Raw genomic sequence first — 24709 nt, 5'->3', positions numbered from 1 at the left:
CCTGGAAGAAAGACGACTGAGGGGGGATCTTATCAACACTTATAAATAGTTAAAGGGTGGGTGTCAGGAGGATGGGGCCAGGCTCTTGTCAGTGGTGCCCGGGGACAGGACAAGGGGCAATGGGAACAAACTGGACCATGGGAAGTTCCATCTGAACATAAGGAAAAACTTTACCTTGATGGTGACAGCGCTGGAAGAGGCTGCCCAGAGAGGTGGTGGAGTCTCCTTCTCTGGAGATCTTCCAAACCCACCTGGACACGATCCTGTGCAACCTCCTGCAGGTGAACCTACTTTGTCAGGGAGGTTGGACTAGAGATGATCTCTAGCGGCCCCCTCCAACCCCTACCATTCTGTGATAGTGTGGTTCAGCTCCAGCAAAATGCTTTGCATGATCTCCCTCAATATTCTTTTACCACTGGTGACACCACTGGTGACCGGCCGCCAAGAGGATTTCACCCCATTAATCACAACTCTCTGGGCACGGCCATCCAGCCAGTTTTTAACCCAGCAAAGAGTACACTTGTCTATGCCATCATTCACCAGCTTCTCCAGGAGAATGCTGTGGGGGACGGTGTCAAAGGCCTTGCCAGCCAGCAAGCTGTTCCAAGTTCCAGGAGCTCCAAAAGAAACCCACCGCTGGCCAAAACTGAGCCCATCAACGAGGATGGTGGAACCTCTGTGAGGGTGTATTTAAGAAAGGACACAAGAGCTCGAGTGGGAGAGGAGTGAGGGAAAAACCAGTGTGAGAAACAGCCCTGAAAACACCAGGGTGAGTGAAGAAGGAGGGAGAGGAGGTGCTCCAGGTGCCAGAGCAGATGGTCTCCTGCAGCCTGTGGAGAATACCACAGTAGAGCAGGTATTTCCCTGCAGCCTAAGGAGAGGAGCACAGCGGAGGAGGTAATCCCTGCACTTGGTGGAGGACCCAACACTGGAGAGGTTGGATATTTCCTGAAAGAATTTCAGCTTGAGGAGAGACCATGCTGTAGCAGGTTTATCTCGAAAGACTGTAGCCAGTAAGAGGGACCCCATGGGAAAAGTGGTAGAAGGAAGGAGCAGCAGAGAGGAATTGGTATGGACTGACCAGGACCCCCATTCCCCATCGCCCTGCACTGCTCAGGGGGAAGGAGGGAGAGGAGTTAGGAATGAAGCAGCAAAGTTCAACAAGGAAAAAAATGGGTGGAAATAGTCTTTCCAGGTGATAAGGTCTTCCATCGGTCCTATGCTTCTTTGACCCTCAGCCTTTGCAGCTGCACATGCCTGGCCTGCCCACTTACCTTCACTCCTGTCCCCTTTGTAGGAGGCCCACACACATCTTGGCACGCCCAGCGTAACGTGGCCTCCACCAAAGCTGGAGCCCACCTGGCCTTGGAGGCAGGGAGGGGCCCGGTCCCCTCTGTCCGGGGCTGGGCACAGCTTTTCCCTGGGAACCTCCCTGAGGAGCACTCCTCCTCTGTGTCAGCCTGGGGCCCGGCAGGGGTGGCCCAGGGACAAGGGCTGCTGGGGCAGGGCTGAAGGAGCTCAGCTGGGACAGCGTTAGACTGAAGATGTAAAGGTGCCTGGTTCAGCCCTGGGCTTCAGCAGTGATTTTTCTCCCTCTGCTTTTTGCAGAGCCCGTCTGCCGCCTTCCAGCCTGTCCCAGCCCTGCTTGCTCCTTCACCTCTTGCCAGAGCACTGTCCCTGCCCTGGACCTGCACATCTGCGGCTTCGAAGGAGCCTTCCTCCAGCCCCACAAGTCCCCAGCCTCCCCCTGGGCAGGACTCTCCACTCAGGGCTGCTTTGGGGTGGTCTCCAGCTGTGCCTCCTTCCCTGCTCCACAGGATCGGGATGTGTCCTCTGCGGGGTCTCTGCACGACCCAATTCCTCTCCTCTTTGTCATGCTCAAGGGTGCAGAGTCTGTTCCCCTCCTCAGGCGCCTCCTGCACCTTGTCTTCAGTTCCCAGAGCAGAGGCCACTGGACCCATAGTCCCAGGGAGAGGCACTCCCTGAGCTGCGGCCTGAATGGCAGCATCCTTCCCCCGGGGGGGTGTTGCAGTGAGACCTCTGATGTGCCCAGGACAGCTGACAAAGCCACGCTGAGGATCACCCACCGGAATGCATGGCCATCGGTATTGTTTAGTCACACACTGTCCTGAGCAGAATTTCTCGGCCCCCTTTGCCCCCCTGCTCCAATGACTGGTAACACACCAATATGCTCCTCTCTGGGCATCAGCCCCATGGAGATGGACACCTGCCCTTCACCCCACCTCCAGGGATGCTGCGGGGCAGAGGGGTGCAGGAGGAGGCCCGCTACATGGGTGAGGGCGTGTGAGCTTTCTGCCCCCATGTTGCCCCATCGCACACCCTGGGGTGCCATCAGAGCCTGGGGGCACCTCACCCCAGGGAGGGCATGTCCCTCACCCTGTTGTACTTCTCCTCCTGTGCCGCTGCGCACAGATGTGGCACACAGGGGGGTTGCCCTTGCCCTGGGGGGCAGAGGAGGCTCAGGAGTGTTCTCCTCTCCATTGGCCCTGGAGGGGGCCAGAGCGTGGGAGCAGCACCTGCAGCCAGAGCCTCCTTCTGCCCCATCGCTCTTCAGAGACGCTGGAGGGGCAGTGCTCTGCAGTGCAGCCCTGTGCCAGGATCAGGCCCCAGGGGAGAGGCAGTGCGGACTTCCCCCATCTCAGGATGGATCAAGTGCTGTTTGCTGCAGAGGGTCCCTGGGCACCCAGGGGACAACGGGGCTGTGCCTGTCACAGACCCCTCATGGGAGGAGAGTGTCTCCTGCTGGGAAGGCTCCAGAGGGTGTAGCTCTGTGGCAGAGCGCCCACTTTGCATGTGGGAGATCCTGGCTTCCATCCCCAGCACCTCCAAGGGGGTTCTTCCCTGAACGCCCAGCCTCAGGGAAAGGCTGGAGCTGGAGCCTCTGGTCCTCTGCAGGCACTGTGGGCCTGCCCTGCCCAGCCAGGGTCTGGCTGTGGGGTGAGGAGGGCTGTGTGCGCTGCCTCTTCGGAGCCCCCTCTCAGGAGAGAGACGGGCAGCTGTGCTGGACCTGAGCTCAGCTCACTGCCCTGCACCACACACCCACCCGAGACATGCCCCTTCCCCACCGCCATGTCTTTGGGCTCTGGTTTCCTCCAGCCACCCTCGGGGAGACACTAAAGCACCTGGGCAGGCAAGCACAGCTCTGGCTCAAAGGCTTTTAATAAGACCCAATATGGGGGCTCCTGTGTAAAAACAGGGGAATCAAAATCGAGGAAACCCCTGGCAGTTTCTGCTGCCCGTGGGAAAAGGGAGAGGGTTCCCTGGTGCTCACAGCTCTCCCAGCTGCACAGACCTCTCCTCCCTCCTGGCTGCCCCCAGCTGCACTGCAGGGATGGGCTCTCCTGGCCCGGGGCTCAGGGACTGTTGTGCACTGAGCTCCGGTGTCACAGCCTCTGTGTCCTCAGGGGGATGTGCCACAGACACCTCTTCAGCATCGTCATAGCCCGTGCTCTCTGGGGACAGGGACCAGCCATCCCCCTTAGCTCCGGGGGCACCAGCACCTCTCTGGGAGAGCAGGTTTGGCCCTGCAAGAAGCAAGGCAGGCCATTGCATGTTCACCCCATGGGGAGCCTCTCCTGGGCTGTACATCACCTTCCTCCCTTCTCCTCACCAGTCCTGAGACGTTCAGCTCCCTCTCCCACCCATGGAGCCCCCAAGGAAAAGCTCCTGGGGCAGGTTCCCCCACCCCAGCACAGTGGGCTCTTAGTGTGACAGCGATTCATCCATCACCGGGGATGCCACCCCAGGAACCAGCAGCACTTTCTTTCCCTCTCACCTCCAGGGGTATCCGTGGGTCCAGATCCTTCCTCTGCCACCCTGGGCATTTCCCAGTCTTCCTGCCCAGGGGAAGGATCCTCCCCAGGGTCAGAAACCTCCCTGGCATCATCATAGCCATCAGCTGGGTCACCTCCAGGCAGGACAGGGACGTCTGAAAGGAGAGGAGAGCTGGTGACAGTGAGAAGATGCGTTCTGCAGAGCAGAGGATGGGAGGATGCGCAGGGACATGGGGCTCCGACATTGGTGTTTGCAGCCCCACAGGAGATCCCGCCCGATCTCCCAGCTCCGAGGGTGACGCTCAGTGACACTGCTGTCCATCACATGTCTGCAGGGAGGAGACATCCACCCCTTCCTGCCCCCCATTACCTGGTGCTGGCCATGGACCATCCTCCTCCTCGCTGTCCCCGGGGTAGGGCTGCAGCTTGCTCAGGGACCCCTCTGAATAGGAGCCTGGAGAGAGGCCCAGCGGGTGTCAGGGGAGTGCGCTCTGCTGACCCAGCTGGTGCTCAGTGCTGCTGGGGACATGGGACCCACAGAGCCACGGCTGCACGGGGACGAGGGCTCAGGACTCACCCTGCTGCCCTGGGACAAAGCCCATCTCCAAGGGCCTGCCAGAGCTGCCCTGGGACAGCCCCTTCCCTCACCCCTCAGGTGTCCCCCAGGGTGTAGGGGCAGGCAGAGAGGGGCTGTCCCCAAATGGGACGCGCAGAGCAGGTGGGGAGAAAGCTTCTCTCCTGGGCCCAGGACATGGGTGCTCCCCACACAGATCCAACAGCCCCACAACCGCACGAACCATGGGTTAGGGGGCTGCAGGGGTCAACCCTGGGTGGCAGCCAGGGGAAAGAGCACTGTAGATGTGTCCTCAACGAGGGACGCACACCAACCTGAGCCGCTGAACCTTGCCTGCTTCTGCCATGCTGGGCTGGAACCGATCTCCTCGTACACGGCCTCAGGGAAGGGCTCCTGAGCTCTCTCAGAGCCTGTGGACAGAGGCAGGGCTGGCCCAGGGATGGTCAGAGAGAGGATGGGATCCCGCAGAGAGCACACACTCTTGTCCCCCCAGCTCTGCCTCTCCCACTCACTGACACCCCACGGCACCCCTGGCCTTGCCAGCAGGCATCTTCCCCTGGGAAGGGACCCACCTCTGCGCCCAGCCCTGGCGCTTCGCACTTGCCCGGCCAGGAGGGCCAGGAGCAGGCAGAGAAGGGCTCCCAGGATGATGCACATGATGACGGGCAATGAGACTCTCCCGCTGCCGGTCAGACGGCCCCACGTGGGATCTGCATGGCAGGAACACAGAAAGGGCAGCAGCAGGCCTGGGAGAGGTGAGGGGCCGGCACACCCCAGTCCTGACCCCCATTCCATACCGGGTTTCAGGGGACGAGGGATGGGGAAGCTCCCACCTGAGTGGGTGAATGACAGCCCTCCCCAGCCTCCCGCCCCACCGCTACCCCGGTGCCTCCTCCTGGGAGTTTCACAGCCCAGCACGGAGCCCCTTCCCTACGGCTGTGGGTCACAGCCTGGCCCCAAGAAGACCCAGCGCTGGTGGGGAGGACGGGTTACCTGCTGGAGGGGTTGGTGCTGCCGTCCTGGGTGCATCTGCAGAGGAGGAGAAGGAGAGCTGGGCTGAGAGGGTGGGGGTGCAGGTACCAGGGAGCCTCCTCTCTGACACACCGTGTGTGTGTGTGTGTGCGCACGTGTGCATGTGCAGACATCCCTGCCACATCCCACCCAAATCGCCCCTCCTGCACGACTGGTGAGCATGGCCAGGAAGGAGCGCAGGGCCCAGAGCAGGGACAGAGCCGGCAGCCCGGGAGATGCCCCTGGGGGCTGCAGGGCCCTGCGGGCAGAAGCTGGAGGACACCCAGCCCCACAGAAGCTGCTGCCCACTTGGCAAAAGGCTCTCCTGCTCTGCAGGGATGGCCTTGCTCTCAGGAGCTCTGGAGCCATGATGGCAGCCAATGGGGAAAAGGGCTCCCTGTGAGGTGTCCCAGCCCTGCCGCTCACCTGAGCAGTTCACGGCCGCATCCTCCTTATGGCGGCAGGCACCGCTGTCCCCAGGCCGGGCCCAGCAGTCCTGCAGAGATGGCTCTGTCCCCCGGCACTCCACCTGCTCCAGCCAGATGGGGCCGCTCCCCTCCCCAAATGCAGCCTCGGCCAGGGCAGACACCGCAGGGCCACAGCCCAGCTGCCTGCATGCCACCTCGGCATCCCGCATGTCCCAAGAGTCGTCACACACCGTCCCCCAGGAGCCGCGGTGCCACACCTCCACTCGGCCAGAGCACCCCTTCTCCCCTCCCACGGCACGAATCTTCTCCCTGTCTGGAGAAGGCAGAGAGCTCCCAGGGCCGCGGGACAGCAGGCAGAGCCCTGCCAGGCGAGAGGGGCATGCAGAGGAGCAGCTACCTGTGCAGCTCGGGGTGCTGGGGCACGCAGCCATTGGGGCCGGGGGCGTTTCTGGCTGACTCCCTGCAGAGGGAAACGCTGTGGTGAAGGGGCTGCTGCAGCGGGGCGTGCAGCAGAGAGCGGGGCTCAGCTCAGCTCGTGCCACCCACCCATGGCAGCAGCTGAACCCCGGTCCTTCGGGGGACACACACTCGGCAACGTGGGGGACCCTGACTGCTCAGCCCCAAAGGGACCCTGGGTCACAGAGCAGCAGGAGGGTGTCCATGGAAGGGACACTCCTCAGAGCCCTGGCTGTTCCCTTCTGGGACCTTGCCTCGAGAAACCTCTGCCTCAACCAGGCGAAGCTGGGAGCCCGGCTGGCAACCGCTGGTGAATGTGTGGGGCTCCGGGAGAGGAAGTCCCATTTTTGGTACCAGCAGCAGCAGCGTCTGGCTTGGAAACGAAAGGCCCCCGCAGGCCACAGAATTTGACCATGCCCAGCCAGGAGCAGGATCGCAGGGGATGCTGGTGCCCGGCTAGCTCAGAATTACCCTTGCAGGTGATGTGGGTCTCATCTCGCAGGTCATCGCATGACTGCGGGTGCCAGGGAGCGGAGGGACACTGCCAGAAGGAGCTGTTTCTCTCCCCACACTCCACACGGTCCAGCCAGGCCGTGCCAGACAGCCTGCCGTAGGGCCGTTGTGTTTCCAGGGACCCTCTGTCCCCGCAGCCCAGCTCCTTGCATGCCAGCGACACAGTTTCAGGAGTCATGGAGTTGGAGCAAACGCTCCCCCACGTCCCATTGTAGAAAACCTGCAGGCGCCCGGAGCAGTTGGTGCCGTTCTCCAGCCTCAGGGCCATGAACTCTGGGAGGAAAGGCAGCGAGGGGGAACAGGCTGGGCTGGGGCTGGGGGAGCAGGGACACCCCTGCACCCGCCAGGCCCTCAGACAGGCAAAGGCACGTCCAGCAAGTCCCCCTTGCACCCACGGACAGAGAAATGTCCCTGATGGACAGACACCCCTGCCCTCCCTTCTGCCCGTCAGGGACAGCAGAGCTCCCCAGGGACCCCCGGTGGGACTGAGGGCACCTGTGCATGGGTGTCCCCACGATGGCCTTTGTCAGGGGCTCAGAGCTGGCCAGGAACAGCCTCGGCCGTTGCCGGCTCTCCCCTCGTCCCGGCCTGCCTGGGCACTGGGCTCCCACCACAGCTCCCGGCACACACCTGAGCAGACGACTCCTGCGTCCTCTTTGTGCCCGCAGTCGTGCTGCCCCCAGGACCCTGCCGGGCAGTCCCAGAGAGCAGCTTCGGCCCCAGAGCAGTTCACGCTCTCCAGCCAGATCTGAGCGGAGCCTTCCCCGAAGCGAGTGGAGCCAACCGCCTCCAGCGCCCCTCCGCAGCCCAGCTGGCGGCAAACGACGGCAGCATCAGACAGGTCCCAGCCGTCATCGCAGACGCTCCCCCAGCTGCCCTGGTAGTAGATCTCCACTCTCCCAGCGCAGCGCCCAGGCCCGTTCACCAGCCGCACCTGACGGCTCCCTGTAGCAGGAGGAAACCCCGGCTGCCGTCAAGGGCTGGCTGCCCACCCAGCCCAGAGCCTGGGGGGGCCGTGCAGCGCCACTCACCCCAGCAAACGACCCCCACGTCCTCGGCAATCCCTGCTTCCAGCGCACTCTCAGGCAGGGAGGTGTTGCAGAGGGTCAGGTTGGCCTCGTGCCCTGCACACCGCACCCCGCGCAGCCCCACGGGACCCGTCCCTCTCTGAGCCTTCGGGGGGTTGTAGGCTGCCTCTGCCTCTCCGCACTGCAGCTGCCGGCACACCACGCTGGCCTCCTGCACGTCCCACTGCTCATCCAGGACTCTGCCCCACGTCCCGTGCTGGAAGATCTCCACTCGCCCGTCGCACGGGCTTCCTCCACCCACCAGCCGCAGGGATGCGAAGCGAGCTGGGCCTGGGGAGAGCAGCCATGCCCCAGCCCTTGGCGGCATCAGGGAGCCCGGCAGCCTGCAGCATGTCTCCAGGCTCTGGCACCCTTGCAGGAGGGCCTTGGAGCTCGCCTGCCTGCCGCCAGCCCTCTGTGGGGACCTTCTGAGCCAGAGCCTTGCACTGCCACAGGGTCCCCTGCTTTGGGAGCATTTAAGAGGAAAACAGAGTAACCGAGTGTTTTCCTGCACTCACCTGAGCATATGACAGCAGCGTCGTTCTCATGGGAGCACGGCGAGGCCCCCAGGGCAGTCACTGGGCACTCTCCCAGGTGGGCTTCAGTCCCGTCACAGTGGAAGGAGTCTCTCCAGACAGGGCCGCTTCCTCTCCCAAAATGCCCTCCTTTAGGAATGGACTCAGCAAACCCGCAGTTGAGGTGACGGCAGAGAACGTGGGCGTCCAAGAGGTCCCAGCGGGAGGCACAGAGTGTGCCCCAGGTCCCCTACACATGGACCTCCACCCTCCCCTCACACGCCGTGCTGCTGTTCACCAGCCTGAACCCTGTGAACTCGGGACAGAGAAGGATGAGACAGGGCAGACTTGTGCTTTTCTCCCTTGGGTGGTGGAGTAGAGGGCAAATGGACACCCTGCCTTTCTCCTCCTTCTGCACCATTTTAGGGCTGCAGACAAACATTCAAGGTCAGGTCTATCGGGGCTCTGAGCAACCTGATCTAGTTGAAGAGGTCCCTGCTGGTTGCAGGCAAGTTGGACTAGATGACATTGAAAGGTCCCTTCCAACCCAAACCATCCTATGGTTCTGTGATCACCCCTTCTGTCCTCACACCCAGCACAGCACAGTCCCATCCCTGCTCCCCCATCATCGGCACACCCCCGGTGGTAACACCCTGCCCTGAGTCCTTACGTGTGCAGGTGACACCGGCAGCATTCGCGTGGGTGCAGGGCTGCTCCCTGGGGGACCCCGTGGGGCAGGAGCTGAGAAGGGATTCATTCCCCACACACTGCAGCTCTCTGTCCCACATGGGACCAGCCCCTTCTCCAAAGTGAACTGCCCCGGGGACAGACAGGGCTCTGCCACACTGCAACTCTCTGCAGACCACGTCGGCAGCTTTGGGACCAAAGTCGGAGTCACAGACAGTTTTCCACTTGTTCCTATCACGGATCTCCACTCTTCCTGAGCAGGGGTTGTCCCCTCCAACCAGCTGGACAAATCCTGGAGTAACCAAAGAACCCTGTGAGTTCCCACAGCCCTCTGGCAGTTACATGTCCCACCTCATCTCTAAGATGGCCACAGGCAAAGAGCCCCACGACCCTCCCAGCAGCTCCAAGTGGGTGTTGATGGCACAAACACACCAGGGACCCCCTGCTGCTCCCCCAACATCATCACAGCACTCGTGGGCTGGCTTTTCTCCCAAACCCACAGCCACAGGAAGTGCTTAGAAAAACTGCTGCCCTCCTGGAGACCCTGGGCTACCTGGCTCTCGCCCCAGGCACTGTAGCGCCCAGAGCACTTGAGCCCAAGGAGATGGGCTGAGGTTCTGCTGGCTGCTGCAGCCTGCTCTGCCCCACCAAGCTGAGAGCCAGGCTGAGGAACCCCTTGGAGCCACCAGAAATGGAGCCCATTGGGGCACTGCTATTAGATGGGACATGTCAGAGGGAGCAGATGTGGTGCAGCTGTACCTCCAGTCGCTGTCTCCACCAGCCCCCAGCTCCAGCACCTGCCTGGGGAGGGTCCTCAGCCAGGGCCAGAGAACACTGCCAGGGGTGCACATCCCTGGCCCCCAGCTGGGTAGAGGGCAGGAGAGGGGGCAGAGGAGCAGCCCTGGGCTGACACGAGCTCCCAGGGCAAGGAGAGTCAGAAAGTGCTGGTAAGTGCCCTTGGCACAGGGCAGGCAGGGGCTGGGGTAGGCAGGAGAGGCTGGGCAGCAGGTCAGCGCTGCCTGCACAGGGGTGTTTCCCTGTGGGCTCGCTCTCATGGGGTGACTCTGGAAGGGGAATGGGGTGGCCATGAGCCACCCAGCTCTTCTGCCCAAGCCCAGGGCCCCTGCCCTCTGAGCAGCCCCTCTGCTTTGGGGGACTCATGTCTGCCAGGGGACACAACCCAAAAGTCCCTGACCTCCTTGGGCCCAGGGTTGTGGGTGGCCACGTGAGCTGCTCTAAGTTCCTCTTGCACGAGGGCAACATGTCCTCGGTGCTGCCAGACAGGTCCTGGCTGAATGGGAGGAGACAATTGGGAACCAACAGTCTGCGAGGCCGGGTGGGAATTCATCTCCAGCCCCAGGCGCCAATGGAGGGTGGGCTGAGACACATCAGGGGTCAGGCAGTGGCGGGGTTCCCACTGGCTTTTCCTCAGGGACCGGGGAAACCAGCAATGACAGTCCCAGCTCAGCAGTGTGACCAGCCACACCAGGCCCTTCTCCAGTAACTCCTTGTTTCCTTGAGGGCACAGCCAGGTCCCTTCCCCCGTCCTGGTCACAAAGGTGGGGAACAGGCTGGCACCGTACCTGAACACGTCACTCCACCATCCTCACTGTGATCACAGTATTGTCGAAAATCTTCTATGCTTGTGCAATCAGACAGGGCTGACTCAGTGCCATGACACTCAACATCAGCCATGCAAATGGGGCCAGATCCTGGCCCAAAGACTGCTTTGGCATGAGCTTTAACAGCAGACCCACAGCCCAGCTGCTTACAAACCACTGCAGCATCATTCGTGTCCCAGGAGTCATCACACACGGTCCCCCACTGGCCCGGGTGTTTTACCTCCACTCTCCCAGCACAGCGTCCGCCGCCATCCTCCAGCCTCACCTCTGCAGCCCCTTCGAACATCGACATGGGACCGCTCAGGAGAGCACCGAGCCCCAGAGTGCAGGTCTAGAAGGCCCCCCCTGCCCAGGATGAGTCAGAAGCACCACGGTGGGAGGGTGGGAGTCCTCACCCCTCCAGGCTGTCCCTTGGCCAGTGTGGGGATCCCTGCTCTCCCCACAGCCTGTGAAGGCTAGGGGTGCAGTACTCCAGCCCTTCTGGGATGGGCTATTCACCATAACACAGCCCTGGGAACCTCCTCCCACTCCCATGGCCCCCTCCCATGACCACCCACTCATTGTGCCCCCAGGCCCTGCACAGGGAACCCGCTCCTCCCCAGCCCAACACCCCATAACAGCCCCATGCCCCCAGCCCCACAACTTCCCCTGCCGACCACCTGCCCTGGCACCACCCAAGCTCACACCCCCCCAGGCCTTTCTGTGTCCTCATGAACACCAACATGATCCCAAGGATCCCCCCAACTCATGTCCCCTCCTGGCCCCTGGTGGCAGCCCTGCCCCTGTGCTTGGTGGCGGCCCCTGAGAAGGGAACTTCTCTACCACCTGTGGGTGCAGACAGTCCAGTCCCCCTCTCTCTATGGGGCACAAACTGCCTTCCTGGTGTCAGGGCTCCCCTGGACCCTGTAGCCACAGCCAGCCTCAGGGGCACAGTACTGGGGAACAAGTCATCCCAAAAGGGTACCCCAGGATGGGTTCTCTTTAAATGCAGCCAGGCAGAGGCTGCCTGAAATACTGGAGCTCTGGAAGTGGAGACACCCTCTCCCAGCCAAATGGACACAGGCAAAGGCACAGGGTCCATAGACCTGAGCACCTTCTGACCCTCATCTCAGCGGCACTTGGAAAGAAACCCTCTTCCCAAAGGGCTCTTGATGACCCCACTGGTACCCGATGGCCCTGGGCTGTGGGAAAAGGGAGCCGGCACTTACCTCTGCAGAGCTGCACCCAGAGGAGCAGCCACAGCACCCGAGGGGACAGGAGTCCCTCCATTCCCATCCTGAGCCTCCTGCCCTGCTGGCACAGCCCTGCTCTTCCCCACTCCCGGTCAGAGCTCCTGGGGACTCACGGGGACAACGATGATGGGAGGGTGATATATCTCTGCAGATGCTGACCCAGCTGCGGAAGGAGCCAATCGAAGCAGCAGCACCTTTTTAGACGTTATCGGGAGCTATCTCCCCTCCGACACAGCCCAGCCCGCCAATGAACTTCTCCAGCGCCGTTCATGACCATATATGAGGGACATATATGTCCCACTGCCGGTGTCATGGTCGCTGTGGTGGCGGATCATCATGGGACAAGCTGGGTGTGGAGGGGAATTTGGTTAGTCACCCCTTGCACCCTGCTGTGGGCCTGGAAGCACTGAGCATCTCCTGCGCTGGGCTCATCCAAGAAGCCATGAGGCAAGTGTCCAGCTGCCCCCAAGCTGCGGTGACCATGGAGCGGGGACTGCACCAGGGTCTGTGTCAGGATGGAGAGGAAACAGCCCCTGCCCCTGCCATGGACCTCACTGTGCTGGGAGCAGCAGCTGGGAGAGGTCTTCATCCAGGGCAAGGGCTCCATCCCAGGAGTGTTGGCTTGTCCGTCCCTCCCTGCAGACCCCCACAGTGAGTCCCTCGCAGGAGCCGGAGCTGGATCATGTCCCTGCCCTGGCAGCAGACAGACAGCCCAGAGGCTCAGACGTGTCCCTGACTCTCAGTGTGTCACCCAGGGGCCGTTATTCCCCGCGGGCGGAGCGGGAGCTGGAGCCTGCAGGTGCACAAACCACAGCCCACGTGGCCTCGCCGCGCTCCCCCCGCTCCCCCCGCAGCGCCTGGGCAGGAAGTCTGTGGTTTCCTCCTGGTGCCGTGTCCAGGCACATCCCTGGGGTGCCCCCGAGCCACCCCCACCCGGACTGCTCCAGCCAGGGCCGCAGGGGCTGCTCCTTCGGCCTCACAGACACGGGGACGGGCAGCTCCCAGCCCCCGTCATGCCCCTGTCATGCACATGGCCGCTCTGCACCAAGCCCCATGGGCACAGGGTGACATTGGGGACGTGACCTCACACCCTTCCTACTGCCCAAGCTGTGTGTTCATGGGTTATACTGACGGTGACCTCACACTCTCCTACTTCTGCTGCCGTGTGCTCATGAGTGGTACCGACAGTGACCTCACGTCCCTCCTGCTGCCACCACCGTGTGCTCAGGGGTTACAGTGACCATGACCTCACACCCTCCTGCTGCTGCTGCTGCGTGCTCAGGAGTCCCGCTGTCACACGTGTGTGTGTGTTGTGTACAGGCTTCTGATGACAATGGTTCTTCCAAAAAGCCATATTGGGGTGGAGTCCAAGTATTATTTTAATGGCATCAGAAGCAGCCACACAAGCCATATGCCTGCTCCTTGCCAAAAAGCTACACAGGCAGCGGTGAAATCACAAGAGCGACATTCACAAGCCACGTTCCTGCTCCTGGCCTATCAGGTATTCAGACACCAATGACGTCACAAACACCTACATAAACTACTGCTTGGCTCCCAACCTGTCATCTACTCGGGCACCTGCGACACCACAACACCCTACACCACCCATGTTCCTGCTCCTGCCCTACCAGGTACGCGGGCAGCAGTGACTTCACCAGCTCCTACACAACCCATGGGCCTCTTCCTGGCCTGTCAGCTCAGCGGTCACAGGTGACCCTGCAAACACCTACACAAGATGGGGGCTTAGTCCTGGCCTACCAGCTTCTCAGGCACCTGGGACCTCAAAACACCCAGCACAAGCCATGTTTCTCCTGGGCTCCTCAGGCACCAGTGACATCGCAGAGACATCCACAAGCCAGGTGACAGCTCCTGGCCTGTCGTCTGCGCAGGCACCAGTGACCTCCAGGCACCTACACAATCCCTAGGCCTGTTCCTGGCCCACTGGCTACTCAGGCGTGAGTGACCTCATAAGCACAGATGCAGGGCATGGCCTGCTCCTGGCCTGTCAGGTGTCCAGACATGAAGGGTCTCACCAAACCTACACGAGCCGTGGGTCAGCTCATGGCCTGTCAGCTGAGCGGGACCTCACAAGTGCGTATCTGCCCGTTTGCCACGTACTTGCCAGTGAGGGACTCAGGCTGCAGTGACCTCACAGGCACCTACACGAGCTGTGCACCTGGGCCTGCCTTATCAGCTATTCAGCCAAGAGAGACATCACAAGGACAAGCCCGAGCCACGTGTCTCCTATCAGCTACACCAGCACCAGTGACCTCACCAGCCCCTACAGGAGCCCTGGCCTTGCTCCTGGTCTATCAGCTACTCAGGCACCAGAGACCTGACCCCCACATCTCCCCCTGCTTGCTGTCTGCTCACCTCTGAGATACGACTCCTCACAAGCTCCTACACAGACCAGAAGCCTCCTCTTGGCCTGTTGGCTACTCAGGCAGCAGCTCCTCACAAGCACATACCAACCTATTTGCTGCGTGCTCGTCTTTTGGGGGGACCCAAGCCAGTACTGACCCCCCTCTCTGTCACTTGCTCACCCCTCCTAGAAGGGGGCCGTAGCCCCTGGGCATGTTCCAGCGTGTCCGTGCCCCACCACCTTTCGGGCACCCCTCCGCCCTCTTGAATTCCCCCCAGCCCACCCTGTCAGGGCTTGTTCTGCAGCCTGGTAAAGTGGGGGACCCCCACCCGGCCTTTGCCTTCTGCTTCCGTTCACATTTAAACTCTAATTCTTCACTACACTAAATCATACTGAAGAAGGATTTATTCGATTCAAAACTATAGCTCCAATTCAAATTTATAGTTATGCAAACTTTAGAAACAAAAATTATTAATTTAATTTCTATATGTTTATTAATGTTTACCTATGTAGAAATCTATACATATATACATAAGTATATATATAAAAAGAATGTGTGTATTATTAAAAAAACTAAATTCATTAGTAGAATTATACACTTCCTTTCATAGATATATACAATATATGATTATATTGTCTATAAATTTTCTATTTTTATATCCAAACGAGGCAGGAGGCCCATCCCAGGGGCTGCCTGAGAACACGCGGGTGTGACGGTGTCAGGAAATGGCCGTTAGCCAATCTCGGAGCTGTGTGATCTTTAACCAAATGGCAGCTCCCTGCCAGGAATGGCGGCATCTCGGCATAAAATGGCAGACAAACCACAATGGCGGCCCCCGTGCGTGTAGGGGAAGGGCCTTCCGGGTCCCATGCACTTCCGGGTCCATCCAGCTGGGGTGGCCGGTGCTGGCAGCCAATCAGAAGAGAGCAGAGGCCCGGTAGAGGAGAGGGGGCGGGACTTCTTCCGGAAGCTGGTGGGCGGGGCAGCTGCCAGGCCGAGTGGCCATCAAGAAGAAGGTGCAGGGCCCCAAACCTGAGGGCAAAGGCTCAGGGAGGCAGCGATGGGAACCAAAGGTGGTCAGTCACGCTGAGGGATGGAGGCGTGTGAGAGGGGGAGTGTTTATTCCAGCAAGGTCGTCTGAGCGGGGACCTTGTTAATGGGGAAACGGGGAGAAAAAAGGGGAAAGCGGAAGCAGAGTGCACTGAGCCACAAACTTGAGAAAAGAACCATGGAGTCGATGGCAAGAAAGAACTTTTGCCAGTCACAGGAATTGGTGGGCCATCAAGAAAGTCCAGGTGGCACCTCCAGGAAGATCAAGTGGCCGTTTGAAATGAGAACGTTGTGAGTCAGAGGGAGCCTGGTCTGGGAGGGATGCGGGAATGAATAGAACTGTGCAAAGCCCTGAGGGACACGCAGCGGAAGGGGGAGCAGGGAGGAACCAAGAGGGGGGAGGCAGAACACGGTATAAAAGAGGCCAGTTGCATGTCAGACTGGATTGACCGGGAAAGGGATGGAGTTTTTAGGAAGAGAGAAGGGCCAGGGGCTGCTGGTGTGTTCGGAACCCACAGGGAAACGGCTGTGAAATGCTTCATAGGATTTGGGGTGTGTTCCTCTAAAGAAGTTGTCATGGTCAGTGGCCCAGCTGAAGTGCCTCTGTACCAACGCACGCAGCCTGGGGAACAAAGAGGAGGAGCTGAGCACCCTTGTGCAGCTGGAATCCTCATGGCTGGCGTTTGCTACAGGCCACCCGAGCAAGAGGAGCCTTTTGACGAAGCGTTCTTACTTCACCTCCAGGAAGCACCACACTCAGAGGCTGAGATCTACTGGGGGACTCCAGTCACCCTGGCAGCTGCTGGAAGAGCATCCCATGAAGCTGTGAGCAGTGCAGGAGACTCATGGAGTGTGTTGACAAAGGGATTGAGAGCAGCCCTGCAGAGAAGGGCGTGAGGATGCTGGGGCTGGAGTAACTGAACATGAGCTGGCAATGTGCGCTGGCAGCCCCGAACCATGCTGTGATTCTATGATTCGATGTCTCTATGACCTACACCCAAGGGAGCACATGCCAGTGGTGGTTAGCCAGGGGGTGTTACTCAAAACCTGAAGTGATCTCAATAAGCTGAGTTTTCCACAACAAGACACTCCTAGGAGTAGCTGCTGGCACTTGTGCTCCCTCAAATTCATCTCATCACACACATGAAATGTGTATTCCTAAGTCTGTAAAGCAAGAACAAACTTCTGATGCAGTCATTTTGTGTCCCTCCATGGAGGGACAGAGCAGCTCTCTGAGCTGAGGTGAGTGGCTGCTGCTGCAGCTGTGAGGGGCTGGTTGGTGACGATTACCCTGGGGCAGGTTCCCCAGGGTGTCCAGGGACCGTGGCACAGAGCAGGTCCTGCTCTGCTGGTCCTTCCTGTCTCTCCAGAAGGCCTGGCTGTGTGAGAACACTGCTGTGTGCACCCAGCCTTCGCACTCACACAGCTGAGCTCTGCACTGGTGTTTTCCTCTCCCGAGCACTTCCCAGCTCAGCCCAGGTAAAGCCAAAGCTGCGTGTGTAAGCAAAGCAAAATAAAGCATTCATTCACGGCTTGATTTTCTGCTGCTGCCTTTATTTTGTTTCAAGTATGGAGGGAGTCTGGCTTCTCATGTACATCTCATCATTGGGATGCTAAAATGTGAGCTTAGGAATAATATTATCACAAGCCTAAAATAAGAGGAAGAGAGAAAAAGAGAAACAGTGAAAGAGAGAAAGAGAGACAAGAAAACAAGTAATATAGGAAGGAAAAAGGAAGGAACGAAAGAAAGAAAGAAAAGAAAAGAAGAAAGAAAGAAAGAAAGAAAGAAAGAAAGAAAGAAAGAAAGAAAAGAAAGAAAGAAAGAAAGAAAGAAAGAAAGAAAGAAGAAAGAAAAGAAAGAAAGAAAGAAAGAAAGGAAAGAAAGAAAGAAGAAAGAAAGAAAGAAAGAAGAAGGAAGGAAGGAAGGAAAGGAGGGAAAGAAAGGAGGAAAGAAAGAAAGGAGGAAGAAAGAGAAGAAAAAGAAGGAAGAAAGAAGGAAAGAAAGAAGGAAAGAAAGAAAGAAGGAAAGAAGGAAAGAAGGAAAGAAGGAAAGAAGGAAAGAAGAAGAAAGAAAAGAAAGAAAGAAAGAAAGAAAGAAAGAAAGAAAGAAAGAAAGAAAGAGAAGAAAGAAAGAAAGAAAGAAAGAAAAAGAAAGAAAGCACGTAAAAAGGTTATGAACAAAAGGTCGTCCTGCTATTTTCTGTGAATATGCTGGGAATCATAGGAGAAAGACAGTTACCTCATTGAGGGTGAAATACAGTATATTGCAATAGTTTCCTCAGGGCATCCCTGAGCTCCTGGTTCCTCATGCTGTAGATGAGGGGGTTCACTGCTGGAGGCACCACGAGTACAGAAATGACACCAATAGGTCTAGATCTGGGAGGAGACGGAGGTGGGCTTCAGGTAGGCAAACATGCCAAAAATGATAAAGAGAGAGACCACGGCCAGGTGAGGGAGGCACGTGGAAAACGCTTTGTGCCGTCCCTCCCCAGAGGGGATACTCAGCATGGCCCTGAAGATCTGCACATAGGACACCACAATGAAAACAAAACACGCAAAAGAAAAAAAGGCACTAAACAGAAGAAGGCCAACTTCCCTGAGGTAGTCTTAGTCTGAGCAGGAGAGCTTGAGGATCTGGGGGATTTCACAGAAGAACTGGTCTAGGGCATTGCCTTGGCAGAGAGGTATTGAAAATGTATTGGCTGTGTGCAGGAGCATGGAGAAAGCCACTGCCCCAGGCAGCTGCTGCCATGTGGACACAAGCTCTGCTGCCCAGGAGGGACCCATAGTGCAGGGGTTTGCAGATGGCAACGTAGCGGTCGTAGGCCATGACTGTCAGAAGATAAAACTCTGCTAAGATAAAGAAGGCAAAGAAGAAGACCTGGGCAGCACATCCAGAGTAAGAGATGGCCCTGGTGTCCCAGAGGGAGTTGGCCATGGCTTTGGGCAGAGTGGAGGAGATGGCACCCAGGTCGAGGAGGGCGAGGTTGAGGAGGAAAAAGTACATGGGGGTGTGGAGGCAGTGGTCACAGGCTACGGCAGTGATGATGAGGCCATTGCCCAGGAGGGCAGCCAGGTAGATGCCCAGGAAGAGCCAGAAGTGCAAGAGCTGCAGCTCCCGCGTGTCTGCGAATGCCAGGAGGAGGAAGTGGGTGATGGAGCTGCCGTTGGACATCGCATCCCTTTGTTCCCGAGGTACTGCCAAAGGAGGAAAGCACACTCACAAGTCAGGACAGCTCTGAGCAAATCTCTTCCCATTGCCTGCCCTTCCAAACCCAAGCCCCGGAAACACACTTTGCCTGTGTCCTTTTTTGTGGGAGCTTTCTGCATTGCCCTTGTTGGAGCTCTCATTGTTGCTGGCCAAGTGTGCCATGAGGAGCAGAGCTCTGCTTGTGGGCTCCCAAGGAGTCATCCCTGCTCCACAGCAGCGGGGATTGGGGAAAGGGGTTACAGCTTCTGCCATTCACTAGTTACCTCATCTGTAATCCACTTGTAACGCAGAGGAGCTGCTCAGCATATTCCTGCAGGAAAACCTCAAGGAAACTCCTGGTTGTCCTCAAACTGCAGTGACATGAGCAGAGCCAGCTCACTTGTGAGCCTTGTCGGGGGGTAAAGACCATGCAGCTTTTGACTCACTCCCCCCTGACCCCCTGCAGAGGGATAGGGAGAAGAGGGAGAAAAAGGAATAAAAATCTCATGGGTTGAGATACAGACAGTTTGATAGACCAGTAACGGGAAAGAAAATAACAATCATTGCAAAAGAATATAGGAAACCAGGAGTGATGCAGTACAATTGCTTACCCCCCGATGCCCATCCCGAGCAGCAAACACGGATTCCTGCCGCCCGGCCAAACCCCATTTCTGTACTGAGCAGGACCAGCCCAAGGCATTTTATTGACCTCTCTGGTGGTTTTGATGCTGAGTTCATGAAGCTCAGACACAGGGGAAGCTGATGAAACCTCTCCAGATGTCAACGTCAGACGCAAACTCCAAAGTTTCTTGGAGTGTTAATGGGTCCCACTGAGGGCCATTAGTGCCAAAGGCTCCTGGGGGCTCGTTCGAGGGAAAACTGGAGGCAGTGAGGGCAGGTAGGCAAAGGCAATGGAGAGGTGTCTCTGACGCTGGCTAATGCTGAACGTGTGAGAGGAAGGCAAAGGGCCAAGCCCTGGCCTCCAGCCCCTGGGAAGGGAGATCCTGCCCCACAAGCACAGCTCAGGGCTCTTCCTGGGGCATTGTGATGGGAGGACGTGCAATGCCAAGGGCAGAAAGACAGAATGACGGCTCCCGGGTGGGGAAGAGGAGGCGCTAAGGCTCTAGTGCTGTAAGGATAAGGTGTCTTCTGGTAGCCTTGGTGGCACCGACAACAGCCACAGCCAAGAGGAGAAAGACATAAGCAGTGTTGGGGGCTTTCAGCCTTGCCAACTCCCTTGATCGTCTCCACCACAGGCTGTGCTATGGTGTCCCACATCTGCTCCTCTTCCCCTGCAGGCTGCAGACATCCCCCCTGCTTCCCCGTCTTGCTCTCCCCTCAGCATCTCACTGCCTTTACTCATCTCTCTCCATCGTCCTTGGCTGTTCTTGAAACACAACGCCTTGGGCTGATCCCAACTCCCTCTGGGTGATCTGTTGCTGCACAGCACTGCCCTTGCAGTGGCATTTCTTTCTCCTGGTGTCCAGTCTCCACCTCCCAAGCTGCCCTTTGTTGCATTTTTTCTTTCTCCTGCTGTTTCCCACCAAAGAAAAGATCCATTGTCTCTGAAACAACCCTTCAACCAGGTTCAGGCTATTCCAATAGTGCCCAGAGCCTCCCTGCCACTGGGCCAGAGAAGCCCAGGTCCCTCAGCCTCTCCACCAAGCACACGTGCACTGGGCCCTAAAGGCCATCTTGGCCGCTCTCGTCTGGACACTTTCCAGGTCCTCTCCACTTCTCCAAAATGGGGAGCCGCACACTGGGACACAGCTGTGTGCGTTGGGCCACAACAGTGCTGAGTCAAAGGGGAAGGTGACTCAAGTTGCCTGGGGGGCACACGCTCCTCCTCCTGCAGCCCCGTAGGCAGCCGGCCTTGTTCATAGTGAGCGTGCACCACTGGCTCATGAGGCGTCCCTCAGGGTGCCCAGCCCCGTCTCCGCAGGGTCACTGCTCAGCACATCAGGTCCCAGCCTGTCCTGCTGCATTGGGGTTATTCTTCCCCAGGATGCAGGACTGGACACTTCTCCTTGAAACACCATAAGACATTTCTGTTGGCCAAATCCCAGCGTTTCTCCAGCTGCCCCTGGATTCAAGCTCCCTTTGGTCAGCTGTTAATGTTTGTGTGCAGATGGTCACCCTGATGCTTGTTCCCCAGGGCTCGGTATTGGGGCCAGTTCACTTTAAGGTCTTTATCAATGATCTGGACGAGGGGATCGAGTGCACCCTCAGTAAGTTTGCAGATGACACCAAGTTGGGTGGGAGTGTCGACCTGCTTGAGGGTAGAAAGGCATTGTAGAGGGATCTGGTGAGTCTGGATCGATGGGCCAAGGCCAGTGGTATGAGGTTCAACAAGGCCACGTGCTGGGTCCTGCACTTGGGTCACACCAACCCCATGCAGCGTTACAAGCCTGGGGAGGAGTGGCTGGAGAGCTGCCCTGCAGGAAAGGACCTGGGGGTGTTGGTCAACTGCCGGCTGAATATGAGCCAGCAGTGTGCCCAGGTGGCCAAGAAGGCCAACAGCATCCTGGCCTGTATCAGGAACAGTGTGGTGAGCAGGAGTAGGGAAGTGATTGTCCGCCTGTCGGCACGGGTGAGGCCACACCTGGAGTACTGTGTCCAGTTTTGGGCCCCTCACCACAAAAAAGACATTGAGGTGGTGGAGCAGGTCTAGAGAAGGGCAACAGAGCTGGTGAGGGATCTGGAGAATAAACATTCTATGGAGCAGTTGAGACAGCTGGGATAGTTTAGCCTGGAGAAAAGGAGGCTGAGGGGAGACCTTCTCACTCTACAACTCCCAGAAAGGAGGTTGTAGAGAGGTAGGGATCGGTCTCTTCTCCCAAGTAAGAGGGAATTGGACCAGAGGAAACAGCCTCAAGTTGTGTGACGGGAGGTTTAGGCAGGATATTAGGAAAATGTTTTTACACTGAGGGGGTTATTAAGCATTGGAACAGGCTGCCCAGGAAGTGGTTGAGGCCCCATCCCTGGAGGTGTCTAAAAGACCGGCAGACATAGTGCTTAGAGCTATGGTTTAGTGATGGCTTTTGTCAGAGGTAGGTTGATGGTTGGACTAGGTGATCTGAAAGGTCCCTCCCAACCAAGCATTTTGACGTTCCTCTTTTCCTTTCATGCCCTTTTCCACTCTTTTTCCACTCTCAAGTTCTTCTCTTGGATCATCCTCATCTCCTCCCATACAAAGTGCCAACTCTTTTTCACCGTTTCCTTGTTGGCCCTTCCCTTGGTGTTTCTGAGATGGTGACAGTGGCACTTTCCACCTTCCTCATGACGTCCATGACACTAGTAACCCCTTTTCTTACCTCTGCTGTCCTACAGCTACTCAAGGTGTCTTGTTAGAGGAACCACGACTCAGCATGAGCCATCTGCACATGCAATTTAAATGCTGACGTGCTGGAGCTTCAGTGCACAGGGACCTTGAGACACCTGGGGACGTGGCCAACAGAAACCTCCTCAATTTTTTCAAGGAGAAGGGGCAAAGTGGGAGAGGACCAGGTGAGGAGTGAGTCTGAGCAGAGGGGCCTGGGCATTTTGAGGGATGCCATATGAGCCTCTGGTAAAGGCTCAGCACCATTAAGGCCAGCTGCATATGGGGTGGTGTTAGAAGGACCGTGGCCACCCAGACAAGGGCAGTTATCGTCCCCCTTGACTCAGCACTGGTGTGGCCACATCTGCTCTCATAGTGTCCCAGCATGCCATGGATTTGAAGGGACGTTTAAAGGTCATGTAGGCCAATCCCTGTTTTTTAGAGACATCTGTGACTCGATCAGGATGCTCAAAGCCCCGCCCTACCTGACCCTGAAAACCGCCAACGATGAGGAATCCACAACTTCTCTGGGCAACCTTTTCCAATGTCTCACCACCCTCATTGTAAAATTTCTTCCCTATGTCCAATCTAAATCTACCCTCTTTCAGTTTAAAGCCATTGCCCCTTGTCCTGTCATTACTGGCCCTGGTGAAATCTCTCTCTCTCTCTTATAAGCCTGCCTCATAGGTTAAAAGGCCACAAGAAGGTCTCCTTGGTGCTTTTTTGTTTCCAGGCTCAACAACTCCAACTCTCTCAGCTTTTCTTCCTCGGAGAGGTCTTCCAGCCTCCAATGATTTTTGGTGATCCTTCCCTTGACCATCTCTAACAGGTCCATGTCTTTCTTGTGCTGGGTCCCCTAGAACTGGACACAGCATTCCAGATGAAGTCATATGAGATTGCAGTAGAGAGGGGGAATCCCCTCCCTCCACCTGCTGGCCACGCTTCTGTAGATGCAGCCCAGGCTATGATTGGCTTTCTGGGCTGCTGTCCTGGTTCCGGCAGGGATAGGGTTAATTCTCTCCAGGACACAGGCTGTTCTAACAGATGGAGCCCAGAGCCAGGGATGAAATGAACTCAACGGGCACTTTGGAGGGATGGCCCATAGACTAAGGGCACTATATCTGCATGAATATATATACGTATGTATATACATGACAGGGGAAAGTGGTGGCAATTCATTGGAACCTGTAAGATGTGGGCATGGCATAGATGGTCTGGAATAAGGGGTGGATAATGTCCTGGTTGCGGCGGGGACAGGGTTAATTCTCCCCAGGACACAGGTATTCCATGCCATGTGAGCCATGCCCACCCTGAGCTGCCAGGGGAGGGGGCAGGACATCTCCGCTTGGAGCGGGCTGGGGTGTCCTGGGTCCGGTCGGGGAGCGGCGGGGAGCGTGGGTTCCGTAATCGTGTTTGTACATTCCTCTGTCCGTGTGATTGTTGTTGTTCTCTTGTTCCCTTTGCTGTTCTGTGAAACTGCCTTTGTCTCAACCCAAGAGTCTTGCCTTTTTTCTTCCGATTCTTCCCGTATTGCGAAGGTCCGAGCGAGTGGCACGTGGTTCTTTGTTGCCGTCTGAGGCTAAAACACACCATGGGAGCACTGGGACCATACTGGGAGCACTGGGAGTAACCAGAGAGTGATACTGGGAGCACTGGGAGGAGTGAGGGAGTCATACTGGAAGCACTGGGACAGCACTGGGAGCACTGCGGGGAGTAAGGGGATCATACTGGGAGCACTGGGAGAGCACTGGGAGCACTGGGGGGAGTCAGGGGGTCATACTGGGAGCACTGGGACCGCACTGGGAGCACTGGGGGGAGTCAGGGTGTCGTACTGGGAGCACTGGGACAGCACTGGGAGCACTGCGGGAAGTCAGGGAGTCATACTGGGAGCACTGGGATCGCACTGGGAGCACTGGGGGGAGTCAGGAAGTCATACTGGGAGCACTGGGACCGCACTGCGAGCACTGGGGGCAGTGAGAGGGTCATACTGGGAGCACTGGGACAGCACTGGGAGCACTGGGGGGAGTCAGGGGGTCATACTGGGAGCACTGGGAGCACCCTGGGAGTACTGGGGGGAGTAGTTGGGGTCATACTGGGAGCACTGGGAGCACCCTGGGAGCACTGGGGGGAGTGAGGGGGTTATACTGGGAGCACTGGGACAACATTGGGAGCACTGGGACAGCACTGGGAGCACTGGGAGGAGTCAGGGGGTCATATTGGGAGCACTGGGAGCTCTGGGGGGAGTCAGGAGGTCATACTGGGAGGACTGGGTCAGCACTGGGGGCACTGGAGGAGTCAGGGCGTCGAACTGGGAGGACTGGGAGCACCCTGGGAGCACTGGGGGCATTCAGGGATTCACACTGGGAGAACTGGGACTGCACTGGGAGCACTGGGTGGAGTCAGCGAGTCATACTAGGAGCACTGGAACCACACTGGGAACACTGGGGGGATCCCCGGGGGTCATACTGGGAGTACTGGGAAAGCACTGGAAACACTGAGGGGAGTCAGGGTGTCGTACTGGGAGCACTGGGACTGCACTGGGAGCACTGGGGGGAGTCAGGGGGTCATACTGGGAGCACTGGAACCGCACTGGGAGTACTGGGGGGAGTAGTGGGGGTCATACTGGGAGCACTGGGAGCACCCTGGGAGCACTGGGGGGAGTCAGGGAGTCATACTGGGAGCACTGGGGGGATTCAACGAGTCATACTGCGAGTGCTGGGAGCGCACTGGGAGTACTGGGGGGAGTGAGGGAGTCATACTGGGAGAACTGGACCGCACTGGGAGCACTGGGACAGCACTGTGAGCACTGGGGAGAGTCAGGGGGTCATACTGGGAGCACTGGGAGCACTGGGGGGAGTCAGGAGGTCATACTGGGAGGACTGGAACAG

At 58.0% G+C, this 24709-nt stretch overlaps 1 pseudogene; it reads right to left on the bottom strand.

Moving 5' to 3' along the window:
- Positions 1-9052, bottom strand: part of LOC128903469 (scavenger receptor cysteine-rich type 1 protein M130-like) — a 437236-nt pseudogene extending 428184 nt beyond the window's left edge.
- Positions 9053-24709: the final 15657 nt, after the last annotated feature.

This window comes from Rissa tridactyla, unplaced genomic scaffold, assembly GCF_028500815.1.
Source record: "Rissa tridactyla isolate bRisTri1 unplaced genomic scaffold, bRisTri1.patW.cur.20221130 scaffold_37, whole genome shotgun sequence".
Lineage (NCBI taxonomy): Eukaryota > Metazoa > Chordata > Aves > Charadriiformes > Laridae > Rissa > Rissa tridactyla.
The sequence above is the reverse complement of the archived record's forward strand: the minus strand, read 5'-3'. Positions and strand labels throughout refer to the sequence as shown.